Genomic DNA, 14,300 nt, shown 5'->3' with positions numbered 1-14,300 from the left:
ATACACCCAGTAACGCTGATTCAGAAGAATATAAAATATTTCAAGGTGAAGAGAAAATTATGTAAAAGTACTTATAAAACCACTATATAAAGACACGTTAAATGAGAATAAAAATATTGTAGCTAATGTAAGTCTCCCCTTAAAAATCAACCATAAAGCAGAGGATAACTATAATAAATAATCCAACAAAAACTAAATACCTTTTGAGAAACATTTGCAAATTTAAAAATTCCTTAAGTTAAATATTCAAAATCTCATAATTAAAATAAATAAAAGAAGGGGTAGAATGAAAAGCGATCATCCAAATAACAAAATGAAGAAAGCTTCAAAATATATCATGGAGAATAAAATGAAAGTATAAAGTTCCCAACATTGTATCTGGGAAAATGGATCTACTATGGTTGACGGCAAAATATGTACTGGAAACTCTTCGACTTTACACTTGATCTTAGCCAAAAGGCCAAGAAGCGATAAACTCTTAGACTTTAAAGATAAATAAAAATACAATCTGAGCCATCAGGTAAAAGACCAAGTCATTGATAAAAGAAATAAAATTAGCTTGTAATCAGACAACTTGATAGCACCATACAAATTAAGACTAAAGTGAAAAAAGAATTTCTAAATGTCAAAGGAAAAAGTATTACATCTTCCGCATGATATCTTCAAACATTTTTAAAGGTTTTATATGACCCCCTCTAAGTCTGCTGTTTCCCATTCTGAGATAAGGGGCATTCCAAATTCTTTAATTTATTAAATGACTTTCTCCAATCACTTAATGCCCAGTTACTCCTTCAAAACACCATCTGGTTCTTCCATGCTTCTCTTCAAGTATAATATATAGAACCAGATATAGCTCTCCCCAGGTACTGTCTGCCATTTCTGAAAGGAACAGGAGTCAGAGTCCCTGTGTTCAGATACAGCATCTCTGTCCAGTTTCTCCATTCTCCACCTACACCATGCTGTCTCCAGCACCTTGCTCCATTTACATACTCTTCCTTTTCCAGAGCCTGTGATGCCTTCTCTTCCGTAGGTGGTTGCGACTCACCCTACTTGGAAAGACTGTCTCTTTCCTTTCATGGAACTCCAGTGTTCTAGTTTCTGCTCCTTATCTTTCTTCTTTGTGGAAAAAAAGAGGGAAACCCCAGTAAACCTAGTGCCTTTTATATGCCTTCCGAGTGCAATGACTAACTCGCAATTCACACATGTTCAGCAGAGGTATGTCTACTACAAAAAGACAAGTATATCATATCTCCTGAAGACCACCGAAAACTTCATTCTTTTATGACTACCAGATACATTTTAGGGTTTCTCCAAAACTAGAACCCATCTAAACTGCCCATACTGACCCCTCATCCACACCAGTCCTTCCTGGCTATACATCAGGATTACCTGTGGAATTTCTTAAAACTAAAGATGGCCCCTCTCCCAAGGATTCTGATTCACTAAGCCTTTATTGTTATTGCTTTTGTTGATTTAGATGTTGTTTTCCAGATCTTGGGTGATTTTTAATCTAATGCCTGAATTGAGAACAATGCTCAAGGCTCTAGAGTCTTGAGTCTTGCTCAACTATCTATTATCTGTGTGGTATGGGAAAGTTGCTTAAGGAATGTGAGCTGCAGTTTTTCACCTGTGAAATGAAATACAAGTAATATCTCTTCTATGCGGTTCTTAATATGATGCATGTAAAAAAAATAGCATTGTATTTGATATTTAATTCATGTTAGCTCCCTTTCAGCATATCCTACCAGGCAAATAAGTGCCTACTTTCTCTATCTGGTCTACCTTAAACACTTCTCCCACTCAAAAACAGAATTAAAGGCTCTCGAATGTAGGTTCTAAAAGTACCTCATACTCTACATTATTGTACTTTTCATATTGGATTATAAAAACCTAGCAAATAAATATTCCTCTAAAGATTTTAAGTGAAACCAGTATTCCTGACATTTTCAGCTTGCACAAGTGTTTTTAATAACTATTCAAACTTATTTATCTGTGATCTTTACCAAGAACCCTTAAGTAGATTATGTAAAGTGACCCTTAAGTAGATTATGTAAAATGACCAAGAAATATCATTCCCCAAAATATCCTTTACTTAGGGGAACAAAGCAATAACTAGAGGATGAAATTCTATTAAAACATACTCTGTAAGCTGCTTGAAATTTTAATTTATTTTGGGTGGTTTTTCTATCTGTTTCTTTACCAAAATGACACAAAGGAAGAAAAAACCCTCTATATTCTAATTGCAAATCCATCACATCAATTATTGGCAGATTCACTTTTGTTGGATGAGCTAATGTAATTTTCAAAAATCCCAACTGAGCTAATGTGATTACGCTCACTTCCCATTAACCAGGGGTCAGCCTGGGCCAAGGCCCTGCCCCTGACCTACCATAAGCTGGGGTCAGTAATGGAAGAAGGGATGGCAGCTGTTCAATAATGAAAGTGTTCCAGTCATCAGATTGTAGGTAGAAAGACAAAGCTGTGTTGACACTGCTCTCTGGTCATTTACAGAATATCCAGAGGACATATATAAACCTCCCAAAGACAGTAAACCTATAATCCAGAGCTAGAAAAACCTCAAACTTCAACTCCTTTTTGTACACATGAGGAAGGTGGGACCTAGAGAGGAGAGAACACTTGCCTTAGGTCCAGGCTGTGACATGACTTACTTATTTTCTTTCTTTCTCTCTTTCTCTCTTTCTCTTTCTCTCTTTCTCTCCTCCCTCTCTCTCCCTCTCTCTCTCTCTCTCTCTCTCTCTCTCTCTCTCTCTCTTTCTCTCTTTCTCTCCTCTTTCTCTCTCTCTCTCTCTCTCTCTTTCTCTCTTTCTCTCCTCTTTCTTTCTCTCTCTCTCTCTCTTTTCTCTCTCTCTCTCTCTCTCTCTCTCTCTCTCTCTCTCTCTCTCTCTCTCTCTCCCTCCCTCCCTCCCTCCCTCCCTTCCTCTCTCTCTCTCTCTCTTTCTTTCTTTTTGAAAATTTTTATGAGTTTTTTTGAGCCAAATTGACATATGCCCTAGAGAAGATCTCAAATGCTCCCTGTGGCATGACTTTTTCCGTACACCATGCCAGTAAGATGACTTTCTAGCAAAAATGCAGCTGGACCCAGTGTGGGGTCATGTGAAAGTACACTGTCTATGGAAATATGCTATGGAACTTAAAGAAATGTTTCTTTTATCCTTCCCCCCCAAAAGAAAAGGAAGAAGAATTATCAGCAACTTCTAATTAAGATTCATTTGCAATCTTTTTAAAGAGATTAATATGTTCACTTTCTTCTGAATTATTTATTATGTACAGCACAATATTGTTCCTTCTCATGTCTCTCAAGAATAGAAAAATGTTCTATGCCACGGAAATACATTTGCTCCCAAGCCAAGATGGACAAGCCTAGTTTCCCCTTCCCTGATTCCAAGCTTCTGTGAATAAAGGAGCTCCAAAGGTGATCTTTACAAAAATGATTTGCATTAACACCCTAAATACGTAAAACACTTACCCCTAAGGATGTTTTGAATACCTCACTCTGCATAAATACCACACTGAAATCCACTGCTTATCACTCAATATATCAAAATAACTTCTCTCACACCTATCTCTTTCTCCCCCTCTCTGTCAACTGCCACATTTCTTCTGTATTCCCACATTTCTCCGTCTTCTAGGGTCCCCCATATCTCCTTGCCTGTGTTTCTCTTCCTCTCTATTATAACAATGGTCTCAATTTTGTCTCAGATTAGCTAGTATATACCTACCTATAATTAAATACAATACAAATTTATTAACTGCTAAAATTTAAATGTTGAAAATTGAGTAAAAATTAATCAAAGAATTATATATTCTTGAGGAATTTATATCCACAAAAGAGTACTGGACTTAAGAGGAAATGACTGCCACCAAAGAAAATCCCCAGTGGCAGTAAACCAGAATGAGTAACATTTGACTGATGAATAAAATATTAATCTTAAAATTTTAATTAAAATAAAAGACCTTGATGAAATCAATTATATAAAATAAAAATGGGAAAATTGGAAATGTTTTAACTGCTCTTTTAAAAAAAATCAACCATGTAATTAAGTTGATTTAATACAATTTATGGCTGTCTTAAAAATTGACCTGTGGCATAATTGTGACTAAAATATTTACATTAAAATGGCTGTCAAAATATTCTGTACCCCATGAGTAAATGCCAATAATAAAGTTTGACTTGTCTAGTAGTAACTCCACAGCTTCTATTACTAGATGGACACTAGCATCATTTTCAGTAATAAGGATATTCAAACTTTTAAAAGTATAAGCATGCTATGCTCCAGAAATAGGTGCTCACCTTTGAATGGAAGAGCTTAATCATGGCTGACGTACATAAGCAGGTCCACAGATAGCCGTACATAATTTAGTCGTATAAATCTTATGTGTCCCTTATAAAGTGAAATTTACAATTATTCCCCTACATTGCAGTTAATTTATAAAGTAGTCTGTTGTCTCAGCATTCTCCTTGGCTTTTCACTGAGTTGCCGAGAAGGTATCATCCTAAATCTTTGATCAAAGCAAGAACAAAACTGGAAGAACCTACATGGATAAGGAGATACACATATAGAGAACAGTTTACTATTATCTCCCTTCAACTGGGGCTGCTGTGGAAAATGGCTTAGGTAAATTGATAGTTGATTCATATGTTGAGCATGTGCATGTATGTAAATACGTGTGTATTATATTTAAATGTAGGAGAATAGAGAAAACATTATATATCATACATACATAGATTATATATACACATTATAATATATACATTATATATAATACATTATGCATTATGTGTAATGCATAATGTATATAACTGACATACACATAGTTCTGTATAAATGTACACACTTTGCAGTGGGAATCAGTCAGCCAAAGGTGATTTTGATAAAGCAGGCTTTCCAGGCAGAGGTTGGAGCATGTTCCAAGTTCCTTAGGTGAAAAAGCAATACACGCAATCAACAGACGGAAGCTCCAGTGTTACTAAGTGTCTGGAACATAGAAGACAAAGCTAGTGATTTCTACGTATCTAAGTGAACATAATTGGTCTCAATGAATAACTTGCTGATTATTTTTCTTCCATTATTATAAGCTCAGGGCCTAATAGAAAAGCAACTATTTTATCCTAGGAAAAAACGCATTATTGTGAATTTCCTACTCAATTATGCAAAGGATCCAATAGCAATAAAGACAGAGATGTGTATGAAGATGAATGGCTTAGCTGGGGGAGGAAAATACTAGACATCCAGGAAAGGCCCCAAGGCAAAGCTGTCAAGGTTAAACGCTTGTTTCCAGTTGCCCTTAATCTCTGCTTTTATTTTTTTTAAGGTGTGCAACATATTTTTTGCTTTTTCCCAGTTTTATTGAGAAATAATTGATATACAGCACTGTATAAGTTTAAGGCATGCAGCATGATTACTTGATTTACATATGTTGTGAAATGACAGCAGGTTCAGCTAACATCCATCTTCTCATATAGATGCAATAAAAAGAAAAGAAAGAAAAGGAAATACAGAAGTAATATAAGACAGGGTAAGGGAGTAAAAAGGAAAAATTTTTCTCCTTGTGATGAGAACTCTTAGGATTTATTCTCTTAACAACTTTCTGATGTATCAGACAGTAGCCTGAGCTAGAGCCATCATGTTGTATATGACATCCTTAGTACTTATTTATCTTATAGATTTCTTCTTTCTTTGCTTCCCCAGCTCCACCTCAGTGCTCTCAGCCTGTCACCAAGGCCACCTTTGTGTTTTATTTCTAGTTTTACATTTTAAATGTGGATATTTTCATGCTGCAGTATTTAAGAGGAAGGGTACTAATGGCTGCAATTTACTTTGAAATGCATCCAAAAAATAAGATAGATTAATGGATGGATAAAAGGATGGATAGCTAAATAAATGTTAATAAAGCCAGTATAGTAAAATGTTAACACTTAGGGGTGGGAAGAAGGATGTATGTATTTTGCTATATGTATGAAACCTTTCCTAATAAAATGATGCAAAATGATGCAATTTTAGCCAGTTGGAGTCTCCTCAATTTTTGTTCCTGAGTCCTTTTGACGTGAACCTAGTGTCTTCAATAGCTTTTTTGTTATTTGTTATGATAAGATGTTCCGGGCTCTTCTTTTGTGAAATATGTGAAATAAGTTTATTTTTTGTTCCAATCCAGAAATAGACTATGGATATTCATTTGCGTTCACTGAACATTGTTTTATGGGCCTTTTCAGAGGACAAAGCTAAGCTAGAGATAGGTGGAGAAAGAGAGAGAGGCAGAGAGAAAGAGAGAGAGATTTTATAAGATAAGATGCTTTATGAGTTCATACTAATATTTCCTTTTCAAATTAATACTGAGAGTTTCCATATTCCGTCCTATATTACTTATGTAATATATTTTCTTTCTTCCACAATGAGAATTTTGGTCCTCAAAGCACAGAAAATGATAGAATTCGAATATTGCACAATTCCTCTTTGCTGTATCTCACATTATACAAACAACATTCTCAGAAAGATGATACTAACATAACCAATTCTGATTGCTTAAACAAATTTAAAAATTTTGCATATGCTTTCCGCATCCCCCACCCATTTTTTAAAGTTGTAATTTATCAACATTATCAGACCGTATAGCCATTACAAACTATACTCTCTCTCTTTTAAACTTCATTTAGTCTTTTTTCTAAGGGTAACTATATGGTTTATGCTCATCAATAATTCTAATGCTAATATCTCCGCAGTCATTTTTATCTGGAATATTCTTTAGTAGATTCCTCAGGAAAAGATCATAGAAAGAGTATTTGTTTAGTTCTTGCATGTTAATTACAGTTTCTGTCCTTTATAATCAAAAGTCAGTTTCCCTAGATATAAAATCCTTAGCTCACATTTTCTTTTGAATATCTTAAATATATACTTCCATTTTTTTTCTGGCATAAAGGATTGCTATTGAAAAGTCTGGTGACAATATAACTTTAATCCTTAAATATCACATGCTCTTCTGCTTAGATGTCCAAAGGATTTTTTGTTTCTTTTTAAAGTCCCGTAATTTTACTAAAATAAGTCTTGATGTTGGTCATTCCAGATCTATATTTTCAGGTACATGGTATGTTCTTCCTATTTGAGCACCAGTAAGAATAAGAAATACAATGGATTGAAGCCCATAAAATTATACCTCAGACTGGGAGTTTATAATGATATAAAAAAACATCGATTGGAAAAAAAATCAATTGGTCACCTTTGGAGGAAGACTGGGAACAAACTCATTACCTTAAAAACTGGTAAAGGAAAAGAATCATGTATTGATCCTGCCTTTTCTATATGAACACTGGGTAACACAATAATGGATAAGAGAAAGATCTATTCATAAAAATGTTTTTAGCTAATAAATGCAAACAAAAGACTGAGATAGAACATTGCCATTATTCATGAGAGCAGGCTTATTTTAGATTCCAAATTTTTTGATAGTGCCCTTGAGAGTGACTGCATATAATTTAATAAATCTGCAGTTATCAGCTCTCTTAAATGATTTGTTATTGATGTGAGATAAGGAGGACAGGACCATTGTGGATAAATGAATACACTGGCTTCCTTCATGCAGTCTGTGCTGTCCAAAATAACCTTTCAGTCTTTTTGAAGCTTTGTTTAGAGGACATGTGAATCTAGTGATGGTTCATCAGCAACACCCCAGCGTGTCAAACAGACATCCTAAATACGGATTTCCAGGCACAGTGGTGATGGGAACAGACCAAAGGTGACTAAAATCACAAATACAAACATGAACAATCCCCACCGTGGATAACAAGAGTTGGAATTTCCTGAGAGTGTACTAGGTGCAGCACTGGAATCATCTCGCCTGATTCTCACAAGTCTTTGAGGCACATACTGTTATTTTCCCAATTTATAAATAAATTGTACATTTCTGCTGGGTTGTAGCCCATCCCTGAAACCAATCACACTTCAAGAGGAGGAGATTTTCCTGATTAATTTATATTGAGACTCATAGGAGTTTGGAAACTTCTCCATTTTCAAATATGTAACAAACATGGCCATAAGGAAAATAGGCATCAGTCCCAGAAACAAAGAATGGAGTGTTGGTGGGGGAAGAAAGGGACGGCTCTCGTCTACTTGCAACAAACGTCACAGACATTGCCAAGGGGGGATTTCCAATCCCTCTTCCTGAGAAACATTTGCAGTGTCCAGAAAGCAGCCAGAAGGGGAAAAAATAAGATCCCCTTCTATATGTCCTAGACTGAAGCGTGATGGAGAGGAAGCTTCATAATTTGCTTCATAAACTTGCAGAATCAACTGCCTCCAGGATTTATGGAAAGCACTAGTAGAGCAATTTCAACACCTTGGAGGAGAAAAAAACTTGCAAAGATGGAGTTCCCTGCTGAGACTGCCCACAGCCCAGGTCCTTCACAAAACCTACACCCTACGGAAGATGAGTCACAGCTTTTCAGTGTAGGATACTATAGGAGAATAGCAACAATTTCTATTCGACTACTTCCGGAACCCAAAGAGAAATCACTCAGACTAGAACAAATAGCAGAAAAGAATAGATCTTTCTCATTGAAAGATACACAGAAATAACAATGAATCCTGAAAAATAAAAGGAGCAGCATAAAAGAGAACGATACACCCAGCACACAAGGCAGAGAAAGGATATATATTTTTAAAGGATATACTCCAGCAAACATCTGTTTTATACACTCAAGTAAAGAATAAGCAAACATAAAGCAAAAGATGATGTGAAAAATTAAGAGTGAAATGAAAATTGAGAAGTCATTGTAAGGAAAGAACATCGGGAAACTATGATATAATAAGACTTAAGGTGGCATTGGAAGCAATAAAGAACAGAATCTATATTAGGTTGTAGATTACCAATTCATTGATATGGTCTGAATGTTTGTGTCCCTCCCCAAATTCTTTTGTTGAGATCCCACCCTCCAAGGTGATGGTATGAGGCGGTGGGGGCTTTGGGAGGTAATTAGGTCATGAGGACAGAAGAGAGCTCTCATGATTGGAATTAGCGCCTTTATAAAAGCGACTCCAGAGAGCGAGCTCATCCCTCCTTCTACTATGGTGGGTTACAACAGGCTCTCATCAGACACCCAATCTGCCAGTACCATCAGCTTAGATTTCCCAGCCTTCAGAAATACAAGAAATGAATCTCTATTGTTCATAAGCCACCCAACTCACCCATTTTGTTAAAACAGCCCCCCATGAATTAAAACACCAACTTGAAAAATTCTTCTAAAATGCAGAGGAAAAATATGCTATGAAAGCAATCAGAAAAAAGAAATCAGAGTACAAAGAATAACACATGTTTTAAAATATGGATGGTCAGCATTTTAGTGAGATCAGAATCAATATTACAAAGGCAGTAATCAACTGCATAAAGGAAAATGAATAGGACATATCATTAAGAAAAGAATGTTCATAAAAGACACTAACATGTAGATTTATCCCAGTGATTTTTTTTTTAACTTCAAGGATGAAGAAATAATGGTACAGACATCCAAGCAGGTACAAAGAAAAAAATTGGGAGAACTGGACTCCCAACTCTCTTTAGCAACTCTGATTGCCAAAGGACAAAGCACTAATGTCTTTAGAGTTGTAAGTGAAAAATACCATGACCATGAATTCCAAAGCCACCCACCTTATTATTTACATGTGAAAGCACCAGAAATGTACTCATATACACAAGTACTCAGCAAATAACCTCTATACAATTTTTCTCAGAAAAAAAAAAGAATCATTCTCAAAGTAACAGGAAAAACTCAACATAAATAACTAGCAACCAGGATATATACTGGTACAAGGACTAGCAGTGAGCAAAGAAAATGGTAAAATAAAGACTTAAACCCAAAAACCTCATATAATCATGTTTCATGGTGCAGATCATAAATATTTATTGAAAAAAATATTTAACTTTGTGTTAAATAGTGCAAAAATATTTTAAAGTAATAGTAATACACTAAAATTTCCAAATTTTCAGGCATAAAAAAAAATGGGGAAGAAAAACTAGAGATAGTAAAAGTTTACTAATTGACTTTTGTGATAACAGGAATTTTATTATTCATATCTCTAGAGAAGTACAGTTTAAACTATACAGCAAGGCAAATCCATCTAAATTTAAGTACTGGATACTAGAAAACAATGAGCAGTTTCATCAGGTGCTGAAGGAAAATCATTTTGAATTTAATGTATTCTGTATGCCACACAACTCACAACACTGAATGGGAAAGTCATTTCAAATACGAAGCAAACTACAATGTGTCATGATTTTGGAAATGTGAGGCAACAGTCCATTTTTACCTTAACTCTAGGAACATCCCCCCCTTCCATTCATACAGAGGTCGTGTGAAGGCAATGCAATTCTAACACGCAACTTCACAATGCCTTGAATAGATTTAAATATTCAACATATAATCTATAATCCAATCCAATGTGTGTTGGCCTTAAAATTTAGAACTAAGCTGTAGACAAAAGACAGAAAAATTAATTGAGGCTTATTATGGGTTGAACTGTGTGTCCCCCCAAAGTTCACATGAAGCCCTAACCCCCAGTACCTCAGACTGTGACTGTATTTGGAGATGGGCCTTTAAAGGGATGAGTAAGTTAAAATGAGGCCATTACGGTGGCCTTAATCCAATCTGATGGGTGTCCTTATAAGGAGAGGAGATTTGGAAACACCAGGGCTGAGGGCACAGTGAAAAGACAGTAGACTGTAAGCCTACTAGGAGGGGCTTCAGGAGAAACCAAACCTGGTGACACCTTGATCTTGGATATCTAACCTCCAGAACTGTGGGAAAATACATTTACATTGCTCAAGCCCCTCAGTCTCTGGTAGTTTTATGGCAGCCCTAGCAAACTAATACAGAACATAAAACAGAGGGAGATATCACTGAACTTTGTATTATAAACTCAAGCGGTGAAACACATGAAAGGAGGGGTGGAGGGGCTGATAGCTGTTCGCATCCTCACATTTTAGACAGTAGGAAATCAAAGGGCACCATCTAAAGTTTACAGAAGAGAAACAAAGCTTTAAGCGTATTATTTAAAGTTATAAAGGCATCCAGAGAATAATTAAAATAATAATATAATTACCAAAATGTTGCGGGGGAGGTCTAGGGAAAAAGGCGAGGTAAGGGATAACATGGATGGGCTCAATCTTTTTTCTGAACCTAGAGTCAAAAATCATTAAATATTCATCAAATATTTATTGAAATCGATTATGCATCGAGCACTCATCCGGACACATGAGATCCAACAGTAAACAACAGACTGCTTGCCCTCATGGAGCTGTCATGAGAGAGAACAGAAACAGACATAAACAATAGATTGACAGTGAGGAAGGGAGCCATTACAGAAAGTGGGAGACGAGAGAGGGACGAGAGAGCTTACAGGAGCAGTAAACCTGGGCCAAGGCACTTGGCCAGCGAGTGAGGGTGCTGCCCAGAGCTCGGGTCCTTGCAAGTCAGCCTTCAGGGTACAGTTCAGAGAGGTGTGGGGTGCAGACTAGATCTGGATGGACAAACGGAAGCTATCCAGTGCGACATAATATGTAAGGACATTGTCTAAGTTGTTTGGAGATAACACATGCTTTGAGGGAAAAGCAAATGTGGTAGGAAAAATCAGACACAGTAGGAGATAAAAAAGGACCTGCAGTTTTAAACAGAGGTGCTCAGGAATGTCTCTTTATTTAAGAAAGACTTGAAAAAGATGAAGTGGTGAGGCTTGTGGATATCTAGTGCGAAAGTATTCCAAGGAGCAGGAGAAGTCAATGCAAATGTTCAATAAGAGGAACACACCTGAAGAATAATAGAGCATGCAACCTAAAAACGATCATTCAACATTTGCATATTAGACAGGTAAGTGCAGGACAACGTTTCATTTATTCAATAGATAATATCTTTCCCGTTAATTATTAATCTCATAACTGAAAAGCTTGCATGAAATCTATTTATTTATGGAACACCACTGATATGCCTATTATTCTTCTAAGTCTGAGGGTCCAGGATGTTATGATAAAAGACCAAGTACAAGCTCTCAGGAAGCTTACATGCTAATGGGATAGACCGAACAGCCAAGTACTCAAGGAGATAAACAAGGTGACTCTAGATCGTGGTGTGTTCTACAAGGAAAACAAACCAAGGTAAAACGAAAAAGGAAGTAGGAAGGCAGGGGCTGTTTCAGAGCGAGTGGCATCTTTAAAGAAATGACCTGACATCGGAATCATGAGGAGACAGCCAAGGGAAGATGTGAGGTAAAGTGATAAGAAACACAGAGATTTGGAGCAAGGGGGAGCTTGAGGCATTTGTAAATTAGAAGACTGGTTTAAGAAACAATAAACAAAACCAAAAGAAATAGTTCAACGTGGCTTGTCTTCAGAATTCAGGATGCAGAACTGCTAATGAGGAGGAAGCAAGGAAGAAACTATTTTTTATGATTTGTCTTTCTGTTTCTGTTGGATGAAAGCTAAAACTCTTGAAATATTGCAAGTTGAATAACAATATGAAAATACATAAAGCAAAAACAAGGTGAAGCAAAAACAGTGCCAGAGCAGAGGGAGTCTTTAACACATACCCATCTGTCCTCAAATCAAGATAGGGGAGAAACCATAAGGATTCATAAAGAGAAGGTAAGGATGATATAATTCCTGGTCCTAAATAATAGAATTTGGAAACATTTATAACTTTATATAATTTTAAATTTATAAGTTGACACATATATTTCCAAACAGTTGGAGAACTGAGAGAAATGCTTCGTGATAATGAGAGGAAGGAGAGGATTGCGTGTGGAGGAGTGTGGTCGGAAAGGTTTGAAACACGAATTGCTACAGATGAAGACATGAGGACAATAAAAGTGAAAGCAACGAATGTGATCAGAAGTGCAAAAACTCCTCATTTCAAAGAGAAAATGAGGCGACCGTGATTTCTTCAGAGTTACACAGCAGTGTCCACATCTCTGTGAACAGCATGGGAAAACAGAAAGAACTACAAAATACGTATTTTGCTCGAGAGTCGAAGAAGCCCTGTGGGTCTGCGGTTCATATGACACAATGTCCTCAGAACTAGGAAGTGTTCAGATTTCATGCGAGCTATTCAGTTATGAGGTTAATAATTAATGGGAAAGATATTATCTGAATACACATTTTAAAATGCAACAGATGCTTTAAGAGGGTATTATTTCCTGCACCAGAAATAAAGTCTGACTTAAAAATCCATGTATTAAATGTCATCTTTAAAGTGTAAGAGCAGCTGCACATACTATTAAATGCAGTCCCGAGTAAGAACAACTTGCAGTGTGCACAGAATTCAGTAGAGACCAAAAATAAGAAAAGTAATGGAGGGGTGGGAAGGAGGTACATCAACATTAATTTATGGAGAGATAAAAGACAAGTCTTTCGCAATAACATGGAAAGGTAACTTTTTTCTTAGACTAGAGGTAATTTATGTTCACTATGAGAAAAACAAATAAAGAAGGAAATTAGAGTCACAGATAATCACATCAGACAGTAACTACACCTATTTACGTTTTGATAAATCTGCTTCCATACATATTTCTGTGCATACATGTACCCACAGTATCTTACATATACACTTAATGTTTTATAGCCTGATTTTTTCTACATTATAAAATATTATAAACATTTTCAGCATTAATTATTCTTCTAGAGCACATTTTATGACTACAGTATTCGATTAAATAGATGTAGCATGCTTTATTTAAACAGTACCTATTTTTAAACATATATTGAGTATTAACTATTTTTGCCATTATATCTGTTGTTACCATGTTTCCCCGAAAATAAGACCTAACCGGAAAATAAGCCCTAGCATGATTTCTTAGGATGACATCCCCTGAACATAAACCCTAATGTGTCTTTTGGAGCAAAACTTAATATAAGAGCCGGTCTTATTTTCCAGGAAACACTTATTATGAACTTTCTTACAGCTCAGTTTCATAGGCTTCCATAATAACGTCATCAAGCCAATATCTCTCAATCCATATTGGGTGGGGGTCTAATTCCTTGAAGTACCTAGGCCAACAAATAGTTCTATGGTCAAATAAGTTTAGAAGTTCACAATATACATTTGCACATTGAAAATTCTGAGAAATTCTCTTGTTTTAAAAGCTTTGTTTAAGCCAACATTTTGCCAAATTGCTAAACCACAGAAAACCCTTCAAATTAATGTAATTTATGAATATGCCTCAGAAATACATATCTTAGAATCCTAAAAGTGAAATTACTGGGTCAAAGTATAGGACCGTTTTAAACTCATGATATCTATTACT

The 14,300-nt window shown here is 36.0% G+C and overlaps 1 non-coding gene across 1 annotated transcript; it reads right to left on the bottom strand.

Moving 5' to 3' along the window:
* Nucleotides 1-277: 277 nt before the first annotated feature.
* LOC117038576 (U2 spliceosomal RNA) lies at nucleotides 278-472 on the bottom strand. Its single transcript, XR_004425672.1, has one exon. It is a non-coding gene; the product is annotated as a U2 spliceosomal RNA (small nuclear RNA).
* Nucleotides 473-14,300: the final 13,828 nt, after the last annotated feature.

Source organism: Rhinolophus ferrumequinum, chromosome 18, assembly GCF_004115265.2.
Source record: "Rhinolophus ferrumequinum isolate MPI-CBG mRhiFer1 chromosome 18, mRhiFer1_v1.p, whole genome shotgun sequence".
Taxonomy (NCBI): Eukaryota; Metazoa; Chordata; class Mammalia; order Chiroptera; family Rhinolophidae; genus Rhinolophus; species Rhinolophus ferrumequinum.
The sequence above is the reverse complement of the archived record's forward strand: the minus strand, read 5'-3'. Positions and strand labels throughout refer to the sequence as shown.